Source organism: Tiliqua scincoides, chromosome 4, assembly GCF_035046505.1.
Source record: "Tiliqua scincoides isolate rTilSci1 chromosome 4, rTilSci1.hap2, whole genome shotgun sequence".
Taxonomy (NCBI): domain Eukaryota; kingdom Metazoa; phylum Chordata; class Lepidosauria; order Squamata; family Scincidae; genus Tiliqua; species Tiliqua scincoides.
Genome location: NC_089824.1, coordinates 124929575 through 124942522, shown reverse-complemented (window position 1 = coordinate 124942522; position 12948 = coordinate 124929575).

The following is a 12948-nucleotide window of genomic DNA, read 5'->3' as shown; positions in this document are numbered from 1 at the left end:
CAATAGTAGGAGATTTGTAGCATTGTAGGGTATCTGTTTTCCCTTTCCCGATCCTTAAACCTCCCTCATGCTATAGCTAATAGGCTTGGGTTCTTTGCTATCTAGCTGCAGGAGAGGAAGATTGTGGGAATGGGAAAAGATACCTCTTTTTCCATTTCTCATTCCTGAAACCTCTGCAGTACAGTATGGGAAGGAGATGGATTTTTAACACACACAGAGATATTATAAGTTATTAGATGCTGAAGATGACTAATTCCCATTCCTTTATATTTTCTCTTTTGATCAGCTGATACCTTCACTATTCCATAGATTGTGAGAAATTGCAAGTCCTTATCAGATCATTTGATTTTCTTTTGGTTTATTGAGGAAACTCTCCCATGACTTTTGTTGAGCCATTTTAAAAAAATTTTAAGCACTTCCTTCTTTTATATTTCTGTATACCTGTTAATGTATTACACTAATACATTATATACAGGTGGGACCTTGGTATCCACTTGGGATCTCAGACCCCTCACAGATACGGAAAACTGCAGATACCAAAATCTGCTGTTTCAGCCCCTTTGAAGTACCTTTAAAGACTTTGAAGGCAACTGGAGCTGCACTCCAGTCACTTCTGGAGGGCTTTCTGAAGCCTTCAAAGGCTATGCCCTTCTATCTGTGGCCTCTATGGGCTTCAGAAAGCCCTCAAGTGGTGACTGGAGTGAAACTTCAGTAGCCTTTGCAGGGTTCCAAGGCTCCACAGTACTTGTACATTTCTGCATACCTCTTGACTTGCTCAACTGTGTAGAAACTTCTGCCATATTTTTGATTGATCATATTTTGCTTCCAAATTGATCATCATGAGATAATTCCATGTTTGGTAGGAGAGGAAATGCTGCTGCATGCTTTTACTTTCATCTCCACAAGTCAAATGGCTATAGAAACTGACCTATTTTGTATAACTTGTTTGTTTGTGTTTTTTTTTCTCCTTTCTCTTCTCACAAATTATTTTAGCATACACACATCATTACAGTCCTATTCACAACTTATTTTAACAAAGGGCCACTTTGAGAAGGGCGTGTAGGATGAGTCAAGGTGTCCTATTCAGTCCTGTGGGCCTTACCAAAGCCAGTGGTGTATGCATACCGCTGGCTTAAAGGTTTTATGAATGTACGATAAAGAACGTTTGTGGTACCTGGGGAGCAAGGAGTGCTGGCCTCAGCACCAGGAGGAGGATGGCATGGAGCAGCCAGTGGTAAGTATTATCACTGGCCAGCAGAATGGCTTTTTGGGGCAGGGGGAATGTGGAACTGGGCGGGAGAGGGGAGGATCAGGCCCAGGAGAGGGTGGAGACTGGCACCCTCTACTGCTGTATCCTGTACTCCCTCCCTGCCTGGAAAGCTCAACACAGGCCTCCTTGATTCTGCGCTCACTCAATTGCGGGTGCCGATCCAAATGGCCCATGGCCACTGGCTGCATTCTAAGCCAGGATAAGGGAGCGAATGCTTCCTTACTCCAAGAAGACTTTGGCAGATGCCTTGGCACCCATAGGATACAGCCACAACCATTTTGGCACTGCTGTTCCTCTGGACGCCGGGCAGATAGGATTGGGCTGCCATCGCCATTGTTGCTACATTCTTTTTGAGTTCTTGCTTTTATAGTTGGGCCAAGACCTGGCAAAAAGGCCACTAGTTGTTGATCCCCTACATTGCACAATTCGACAGATAAGAAATATGAAGGAACAGGCAAGTTTCCCAAAAGAGTATTTGCCTCTGTGGCAGTAGAAAATCCATTTATTTTTTTTTCCACTTCCTGCCTGTGTTCTGTATCTGAGTGGTTACATATATTTTGTGTGTTCTTGAATGCCTAAAGAAATATATTATGGTTTGTACAGAGCATGAGATTCAGAAGAATTGAAAGCTAAGTCCATCACTTACAGGCTCATCTGCCTGGGCAAGGAAGTGGATGCAGTCTGTTTAAGCAAGATGACCACCAAGCCTGACAAATAAAATCCACACGTGGAGCTTGACGTGAAGTGGGCACAACACACAGTCTGGCTGGCACAGGATTCAAGCAACAATTCACTAGAAACAAATGACAGGTGCAGTTAGCTGCCCACTGTAAACAATAGCGTCCAGGCTGTCAGATCAATGTTGGTATTTTTGATCATCAGTCAATTGGGGGGGGGGAGAGAATCGCATCTCCTTAGTTTTCTCTCAAGCCTGACAACTGCAACAGCAAGCGTGCTTGTCACATGTCCGACTAGCAAGAAAACAGGATACTGCAAAGATGGAAATCCTTTTGAGTTATTCCTGCCAGGAAAAACTGATATTGTCAGCCTTGAGCAGACCATTCCTCCATAGATGCATTATGAAAGCTTCCTCTTTTAGTACCATACTATCTTAACGTGTTATTTACTTGAATATATAATCTGTCATATGACTCAAAGTTTCATAGACGTTTTCATGAAGTGAGCAAAATTCGAATATTTTAATGTCAGTGCTAATTTAAACATATAAAAAATCTGTCCTCACAACTATTATAAAAGTATGGGTGTGTATTATTATTATTACTATTATTTCAATACCTAATATACACCTAATATTTAAGACCTACTTTAAATACCTGGCATACCACAGATTTCTTGCAGTGTTTGGGGGTGGGGGAGAAAGTTTAGTCCAACAGCTAAGAGACCAAGCCATGAACTAGGAAGTTCCTGGTTTAAATCTTTTATCTGGTATCAACTCACTCAAGTGGCCATAAGCAAGCTATTATGCCTCAGTCCTGTTTCCATAATACTGGAGGTAATGCTACTGGCCTATCTTACAAGGCTGTTGTAAGGATTCCAAATAAAATGTATGTGAAGCGCTTTGGACACACAAAAGCACTAGAAATATGAAGTACAGGTGGTGCCTCGGTATCCACTGATTTGACTCACCACTGATACCAGGGTCCACATTTAAATGCCTTGTAATAAGGAAAAAAAGCACCTAAATCAAACTTCCTACCTTCATGCTATTAAACTGCACCAGTTGCAAGCTTCTCAGAGATAGATTTAAAGACCCAAGTCCAGGTTTCTTGCTCCAGAATGCATTAGTATGGACACTATACCACATTCAGGCACTAGATGAAGTGAAAAATGGAATCTTATGGAATCAAATTATTTCATTAGGAGTAATGAAGGAGCAAGAAGCCTGGATGTGGGTCTTTAAAACTATTTTTCCACTGATTTGGTATCCACTGATTTTTTTTTTTAATCCACTGGGGGTTCCGGTGACCTATACTATTAGTATTGTGTTTTAGGGTTATAGCTGTGAACCTCTGGAGGAAAAGAGTTGCAATAAAGAAAATGGATCGCAAAATCAAATATATGAAAATGGCTTCATTTTGAAGCCCCCTTTCCCCTTGTGCCACTTAATTCCTGATCGCTGAATGCCTGGCATAGCACACATCTAAAGCAACAACATTGCCCTTGTCAATTACAAAATTGAAAATGGCAGCTATTGCATGAAAGGTGCATTGTCACTATACTGGGGAGAATATGATACAAGCCACTGGCTCATTACCTTCTGGTTCAGTCAAGGCAGACACAGAAGCTGGGATGGAAAGGGAAAATACATGGGCACGTGTCACTTCTACAAATTGCTGAGGGAAGATATTTCCTCCTGCTGGACACTGTGAGCTGGAGCAGACTGCAATTCAGCTATATCATAATGACTGGTGTCTGTGCTGATTTATTTATTTTCCACAATTTTATATTGCCCTTCCTGCGAGGAGCTCAAGGTGGTGTACATAATCCCTCCCCTCCTTTTGTCCTCTCAACAGCCCTGCAAGGTAGGTGAAGCTGAGAGATAGTGACTGCCCCAAAGTCACCTAAAGCTTCATGGCCAAATGAACCTGGATCTTCCAGGTCTAAGTCCAACTCCCAAACTACTACAGCTCAAGTTCTCAAACTGGGGCTTTGCAGTACCACAGTCTGAGAGCCTCAGTCTCTGGTCCCTTAAGAGGCTGGGGAAGGCAGTGATGTGACCCCCAGGATCGCGCCACTGCCAGGGGCCAAGAAGTCTTTTTTTACTTGCAGGGAGATGCAAGAGCCTCCACGAGGTGCAGGGAGCCCCATGAAGCCCTCCACAGGGCTCCCCAAGTCTTAGAATAGTAAAAATAAACGATTGGAATCAGAAGTGGTTTCTGGTTTCGCTCAGCTTCGGCTGGTGCGCCAGCTGCGGCCGTACTTGGATCGTGCAGACCTGGCCACGGTGATCCATGCCTCGGTGACATCGAGATTAGATTACTGTAACGCGCTCTATGTGGGGCTGCCCCTGAAGACGGTTCGGAAACTGCAACTAGTGCAGAATGCGGCGGCCCGTGTGGTTACTGGAGGTAGGCGGTTCGACTCTGTCAGTCCGCTTCTCCAGCGGCTGCACTGGCTGCCCATTCGTTTCCGGGCCCAATTCAAGGTGCTGGTATTGACCTTTAAAGCCCTATACTGCTCTGGACCAGGGTATCTTAGAGATCACCTGCTCCCGTACAATCCGGCTCGCCCTCTCAGGTCATCAGAGAAGGACTTTTTACAAGTGCCGCCGCCTAGGGAGGTACGTGGGGCGGCTGCAAGAAATAGGGCCTTCTCAGTAGTGGCACCAACGCTATGGAACTCCCTTCCCCTTGACTTAAGAATGGCTCCCTCTCTTGAGACCTTTCGGCAAGGCCTGAAGACCCTTCTGTTTAAACAGGCCTTCTGAGTTCTTGGCCTTTTAACATCTTTTAAACATCTTTTAATATTTTTTACAGGCCTGATTCTTTTATGACTTGCTGCTGCTCTATGCTCTTTTTACCTATTTTTTTTTACTCTGGATGCTGTTTTTAGTATGTGTTAATATGTTTTTATTTGTTTTTAAATTGTTTTTAATATGTTGTAAGCCGCCTTGAGTCCCTTCGGGGAGAAAGGCGGGGTAGAAATAAAGTTGTTGTTGTTGTTGTTATTATTATTGCTTATTTTAAAAACTATTTTAAGACTTGGGAAGCCCTGCGGAAGGGTTCTCAGAGCTCCCTGCTCCTCCTGGAAGCCATTGTATCACCCTGCAAGTAAAAAAAAAAACCCACTGGCACCCGTCAATCCTGGTGATTGCGTTCCTGTCTTTGCCTCTCCCCTACCAAGACCTACCCCAGGAAACTTACCCCAGAGGAATGTGAGAACCGCTGCACTACAGCATCCTGGTTCTCTGCTGATGCTCCTTGAGCCCTGGCATGCCCTAACAGACTTGAGGTTGGAGAACTCTACGTAGCCCAGACCTTGTGCAACAACTGGTAACACTTCCATGACTTGTAGGAATGTTTGTAACAGCCTCCAGGACAGAGTGGTGCAAACTTCTAGCAAAAGCTGTTGTGATTGCTCCAGTGACATGCAGCCATAAAGGTCCTATCTGATCTCCTACAGTGGGGTGCCTGCGTTCCAGCTGCTCAGTGTCCGGGAAAAGGAGAGTTCTGCTCAAAATCACAAATTATACAGATTTGAACAGTGCAGTATGGGTTGAGACTTTAATTTTACTGTAAGTAGAACTGGCAGATTCCAAGGAGCCAGACCCATCCATAGAAAAAAAATGAAGCCAAATTTTTGTGTAAAATAAATTTTCCACAATGGCTCACCAGCTGCCGTGGGAAGCCCCACAAGCAGGTAAGAAAGATATTCATCTCTCCCACTGTTGCTCTGCTGCAATTGGTATTCAGAGGCATACTGCTTCCTGGCTAGTAGCCACTGAAAGACCTTTTTCCAATGAATTTCTCCAATCCCCTTTTCAAGCCATCCGAGCTAGTGGCCATCGTCACATCTTGTGGCAATGAATTCCACAGACCAGAGTGGACACATCCATGAAGCTGAGTGAGGTGACCAGTTCAGGTAGCAGATTGGCAGTGAGTGCCCTACCCACACGCTCATGTCCACTATTGCTGCTTCTCTCTGTATTGGCAAAGGAAAGAGAAAGGAAGTAGGGAAGGGAGGAGGTGGAACAGAAGAGAAAGTGAGCAGGAGAGTGGTGGACTCTAGCCTGCGACATTCCCAATCCAGGGAGCAGGAGGAACAGGTATGGGGACGCAGCAGTTGCTACAAACTGAGTAACGTATTACCCCCCTGCTGTCCATCCTAAATTTCCCACCAGTCAGTTTCATTGGATGACTTCTGGTTCTGGTATTGTGAGAGAAGGAGAAAAAACTTGTTTTTTTCCACTCTCTTTAGACTGTGCCTAATTTTGCAAGTCACCTTCGAAGCTGAAAAAGCCCAAAAATCATTGCCACACAAGTGATTTCAGAATCCTGCGGCTATTGCCATGTATTCTTGACCAACCCTGATGAGGATGAGGTAAGAATGCCATTTTTCCATTGGGGTCTCCCTCTGCTTTTATTGCTGGGAATATCATAGCAGAAGAAAGAATGATCACAGATCACAGGGTTTGGATCTTTATCAAATGTGACAACAACAACAAGAAAAACCTCAGCAATGCCTCCAGTTACAATGTGGGTTTGCTGGTATGCAGTTAAAGCACAGGAGAGTCTTTGTGGTTTTTCATCAGTCAGGGAGAAAAAATGGCTGGCAGCAGCTTTTTTTAAAGCTTGAAATCCCTGGAGGTTGTCAGTCCTGTAACAAATTCTGCATGAAATCCATCAACAGGAACTAGTTTTGTGCCTTTATAAAAGCAGGCATGGTGCTGCCAGTGGGGCTAATTTCTACAGATCTACTTATCAGCAAATCTGCTTTATGTGGTTTTGAGCCTCCTAGTAGATTTGGAGCTGATTAACACATGCATATAGGTATCTTGATTACTCACTTCTTCATGACTCCCAGCTGAATGTGTGACCTGATGGGTATGGTTGTTGAAGGTGATATGAACACACTCTCACTTGTGTTGGCTCTATGGTAGTTCATTCCTACATGCACTCATTTTGGAGTCATTCCGTGCTGAATATGTGTGTGTGAACCAGCCCCTTAGTTGTAAACCTGTCAAATCTCTATCTACAGACTACTGTATGATCTTTGTTTAACCACCACAATGACCACTCTGCCATTTGGGTGTACCTATCTTCTTGAAACTCACTAAAGTTATGTGTGTGATAACCTAGTCTCATGATTTTTGGGCACAGGGTCAACACACACAATCTGAGAGTTCATCTGCTTCCCTGCAAGTCATATGCTTCTGTTTCTGAGTCTTATGGTGGGATCATATTCCCTAGGCTGATCCTCTTGCCCCTTGATGGTGCCTTGGACACTAGCCTGTTAACTAGCCACACTCTGGGAGCTGCCTTTGCAGTATGGTCTTGTGGGTCATATCAGTAAGCCTGTGTATGTGTGCACATGCGTGCCTGTCTGAATTGGTAACATCTGCATGTCTATTTCCAGGAACTCGCCTTTTCAGTCTCTGCAGTTTGGGAAACCCAGTGGTACAGCACCCTGCATTGCATGCAGAAAGTCTCAGGGTCAGTTCCTGGCATCTCCAGGTATGGTTGGCAAAGAACTGTCTGAAACCCTGGAGATTTACACAGTACTGACCTAAGTTGACCATTAGCCAAACAGTTTCATATGCTCAATGCATAAGTGCTCAATCTGCTTGCATGTGTTCAATATACATTTGATATGTTTGCAGTCAGTAGGAGTGTGAGGGGGCAGTTTCCTGTGTTCTGTGGCACATGCATTTTACTCGGTCTCTGAAAACCCTATTGATTTTCAGTAATGGATGTTCTGTTGACTTACATGAGGCTACACTATTCTACCAGAGAATCTCCTCTGTGAATCAAGACTTTTCTTTCTGCTCTCCACATCTGGTGGGCATTGGTACAAGCTGAAAGGGAAAGGAAACTTTCCAGATGTTTTGTTTTAGTCAAAGGAACATCATCTTGCCTCTCAGAATGTGAACTGAGGACACAATTAAAATATCATACTTTTCAACAACAAAAAATACCACAAAGTGCTTTACATGGCAGTAAGTGAAAAGAAGTTACTAAAACATGCTACAACTGGAAGCTAAGCAGGTTCAAATCTGGGCAGAGCCTAGACAGATGACTACCTGGGAGCCCTGATGGGCACTGAAGCAAGAGGGAAACAGAGAAGAAGATTCTTCCATGTTTGCTGTCCTGACTTCCAGATGGATGATGGAAGCAAGATGGAATAAAATGAAATAATACTGGCAGTTAAAACTCCAAGGGAACTGCTAGTCCGCTTTCTCATATTCCTTTCCCCCTGAACTGGGTTTTCTAACAGTGCAATCCTATGCATGTCAACTCGGAAGTACATCCATTTGTAACCAATGGGGTGTGCTTCCAGGAAAGTATGTATAGGAGCCTAAAAGGATCAGCAAAAGGGTCAAACCATATGAGATACAAGAGATTTGTGACTGGAGCTTCTGTTCCTGCTTTTTTTAAAGCTTAGGCTCAGGGACGTCAAAATCCACTTGCAGCAATGGTGCAGAGGGAGGGCATGTTTAGTTCTTTGTCCTGCTTGCTTTCCCTGATGCAAATGGCACCTGCCTTTAAACAGTGATAATTAGTCCCATAGGGCCAAGGGGAGTTGCAGGTCCTGCCTCTGTACATGAAAGGTTTTCCCCAAAGGGTTAACAGCAGAGTGAGTGGGATGCAATTTAGGTCAGTAAATTCAATTGATCAAAAATGACCCAGGCCCCACCCAAAGGCTAACTGTCTTAGAATACATACTTTAAAAAGGATGGGGAGGGAAGAGGATAATGAACAAATGCTGGAATGCAAAGTTTTAAAATATATAACAATCACGTGAAATGGCCAGTGAGGAGACAATTCTGGGAAGGAAGGAGCCAAAAGGCAGCTGATCCCAGCTGAGTCAGTGGAGTGGCCATGCTGTGCAATGTCTTCTTTTTTGGAACCTGGTGGAACTTAAGTTAGGGGGTGTATAACTCAGAACACTGTTCCATCAAACAGGGCATTTTCTCAGACCTTTCTTTGTTCTACCTCAATGTTTGTCTTCAGCCATTACCACTTTGCATGATCCACTTATTGGAAGTACTACCAGAAGCAATGATATCATCGCCAGTTACTTCTGGATTGGGAGACCAGCATGACGCAACAAACACCAGTATGAAGCTCAGGGTGGACCAGAGGGCTTTCTCAAGCATGCAAAAAGTGCATGATAGAGCTCTAGCCACTGAGCAGAGCCTCCGACCATTGCTGGTTTCACTGCCAGGTGGTGGAGTCTGGAGATCCCTCACGTACCACCAGATACCACCTCAAGTATTACTGGTGATACAGGTACCACTGGTTGAGAAACGCCAAGAACCTTTACCTGCAGTTTGGATGAGCTCTAATCCTCCTGAGCTCTAATTCTGCCAGGATGCTTGTGTGCTTACACTGATAGGTCAACAGCCCCATAAGGCATATAAAAAATTGGTGCTAACCTTTTCCTTCCTCTTCCATTTTAATAATCCAAAACGTGTCCTGAACCTATGTAGCAATGAGGAGGGTTACATATTTTACTAGATAATATATAAGAAAGATCTGACATTTGGTCCATTCCAAGGCGAAGTGATATGCTTCCTTTCCCTGTGAAAATAAAATGTTAAAACAACTTGCTAGAAATTAAAATGTCATCTCAAAATATTTAGATTTGACTTCTCAAGTCAGTCCTTTTTCCATATCCCTTTGGCAGATTCAAACCACAGGTCAGAATGAACAATGATGGGAGTCTGACTATTGTGAATGATGGTGGCATTTCAGCCTAATTAGTTAAAAACTTTATTTTATTTTCTCTTATTTTTGGTCCTTTTGGTTGTTGGCTATAGACTCCCAGCCCCCTTTGGTATTTCTCTCTCTCTCTCTCTCTCTCTTTCTCTCTCTCTCAAATGTCATTTCGCTTGTCCTTGTGTAATTCAACCCTGTTGCACTTCTCCTTCCTACATGTGACTTAACATTTTTCAGCTGTAGGTCACTGCAACTGCACTGAATATTCTCCAGTTTTGATATGTGCTTTGAAAGTAGCACATTTGACAGAAGAATTAACCAGAAAAAAACCCTTATTTTGCTGACCATGTACTATACCTGTTTGTTGACTGCATCAGTGTGGCTTCTCAGAACCATTTTCTTTCTTCTTCATCTCATCGGTCCTTAGCTTTATTTGCCCATACTGCCGCTGAATCTGATGGGCTGGGCAACCCATGTGATTTTGCATATGAGCAGCCATGACATCATCTCATCAGATGTAGCTTTATTTTAGCCTCACAGTAATCCTATACAGCAGGTTTAGGCTGAGAGAGCGAATCAATGAGTGACTAGCCCAAAACTTCTCAGTGATCTTCATGGAGGAGTAGGGATGTAAACCCCTTTCGCCTCATCTGAGGCTGACATTCACTAACAGAATGCCTTCGCTTATTGCAAGAAATAAGATTAAGTGGTGGACTTCACAAGTTAGGTTAGGAACACTGAAGGACACTTCAAACAAACAAAACATAACAGCCTTGCTAACCTCTTATCCTAACCCTAATCCTAACCCTTATTTCAGTGATTTCTAGCACTGACATAAGGGCAATGCAGCTCTGAGTTAAGGGAACAAACATTCCCTTACTTTGAGGAGGCCTCCGTGAGTGACACCCAACTGCAGGATGCAGCACACGTCCCATTGGCACAGCTAATGGCACCGCTGGAAAGCACTGACATAAGGGGTTAGGATTGCACCCTAAATGCCAAAGGAAGGAACTAAGATTCAGCTGCTTGAGCACAGTGAAAAGCTGAGCAGCTGTTGGGGGGAGGCTGCATGCATATGCCCATCCTGCTGAAGGTAGCTGGGTGGTGGCAGGTGGCAGGCTAGGCTATCCCTGCTCAAGAGTGCATCTCTAGGTAGCTCCTTTGCATATGCTCCAAAAATGTGCATTTTGACTACAACTCCTCTTTTGTTGACAGTGTGCTGCCTTTGCACAGCAATTGAAAAAAGAAAGAAAGGGGGAAAAAAACTCAGCACTGGTGCAAAGTGGATTGTAGGTTGCACTTTTGGTGATCCATATTTTATGGCGATACATGCCGGTGGAAATTACACTTCTGGTGAAACGACAGGCGACATTTGAAAGGTCACATACAATTCTGACTAAACGAAAATGCTGGAATCCTCCCACCAAGTGCATAAAAACCAGATGAAGTCTCAGGTACTCTTATTATGATCAAAAGGATGATTTAAAGTCACAATTTTGGACCCGTCAGCCTTGCTGCCATTTGACAATATTGGATGAATTACCGGGGCATGGAATTGCTTTGCCAAACCAGTCAGAGACTCTGATGAACATTACACTCTCATAAAAGTATTAATGAAAAACAACCGTGGTGGACCAAAGTCAACCTATAGCCTCAACCGCTGTGATGGTGATTGATCACCATATTTGGTTTGCAAACCTAAGCATATGTACTTAGAAATAAAGCCCATTGAAATAAATAGGGCTTATGAGAATATGTGGTTGGGCAGTATGTGCTTGTTCAACTGACTCCAATGAAAACCAATGATGAGATAAGAAAGCTTATTCTCTGGCATTAGATGTATGGTTACCCATTCACGTGCAAGCCATGACTTGATTTTACACTCATCAAGTTATGAATATGGATGTATGAACCAGATGTTTTAATCCAATTTCATAATCATAATCGATAAAACAATTGCAAGGAAAACCTGGTTTTTCCTCACTGTAGTGAGATGTTTCAGAATGCTACTTTGAGATTTGAAACATCATTTCTTTGTAAATGTTCTTATGCCCTTATAAGGCATTCCGAGGCCTGGGGAAGGTCTGTGTGACTTTCCTGTTCTTCAGAATGCCTTATAAGAGCATTATAACTTCTAGTTTCCCCTGAGAAACCATAAGTTGCATTTCTTTGCCCAAAACAGGCATTCTGAGAGTTGGGAAGCCACGCATGGCCTCCCTGGCCCCCCAGAACACCCTCTGGAAATGAGTGGAGCACAGCACAGCTCCAGTCACATTCAGAGGGTTTTTGGTGCTCTAGTCTGAAGATTTGATTATCTGTGGATTTCCGTATCTGTGGGGGTTCTATCTTGCACTGAAACAGGCAGGCCAAGAAACCTGTGCTGTATCCAGCGCAAGATTGGGGCCAGAAGTGGCTCAGCCAGAGGCAAGGGGAAACTCTTCCCCTTACCCCCAGGTAAGCCACCACAGCCCCAATGGGTCTCCTCAGACTTGCGCCACCTCCGGAGCTGCAGGCCACTCTGTGCTGCTTGGGGAATAGGGTTGGGATCTGGCATAACAGCTGGGTCCCAGCCCTGCCTCCCACTCCCTGCCCACCCACCTCCAGGACTGCCCTCCCCATGCCCTCCACCCACCCCAAAATGTCTCCCTCCCACTTCCTCCCTGCCCACCCCAGACCCCTGCGTCGGCCAAGTTATGCCGACACAACTCTCCCTCCAAGTCAGTGCGGAGGCTGTATGCAACCTCTGCAGGCCAGTGCAAGCTGCTATGCTGGCCCAGCCGACTCTTTGAGGAGGTGCAAACATGCTTTACAGCATTATTGTGATCCTCCTGGGCCAGCACAAGGGAATTGCTCTGGCCCAAGGCACAGTTAGGATTACCCCCTTAGTGACTTTCATACGATACCAGGTATCTCGGCTGTGCAGAATAACATTCTAAGTCCTTCCACTTGTAAACCACTTGGAGATTTGTTGTTGTTGTTGTTAATAATAATAATAATAATAATGTTCACTTTCCTGAATCAGCTATGTCTGTTTGCAATGCCCATCAGTGCTGAGCCCTGTGAATGCATGTCTCTCTCCTCTTCAATGACATGGAAACTCCAGGACCTTTGGTGCCTTTGGCTGGAACCTTGTAGATTACCAAATGTGCTCTCTATTGCCTCCATGTTGTTCAATGAAAACAACTAGAAGACCTCTAGATCTTTGGCTGCTGCTGCAAGCCTTGCCCATTTGTGTGTGGACTCCCCCTCCCATAATAATAATAATAATAATAATAATAA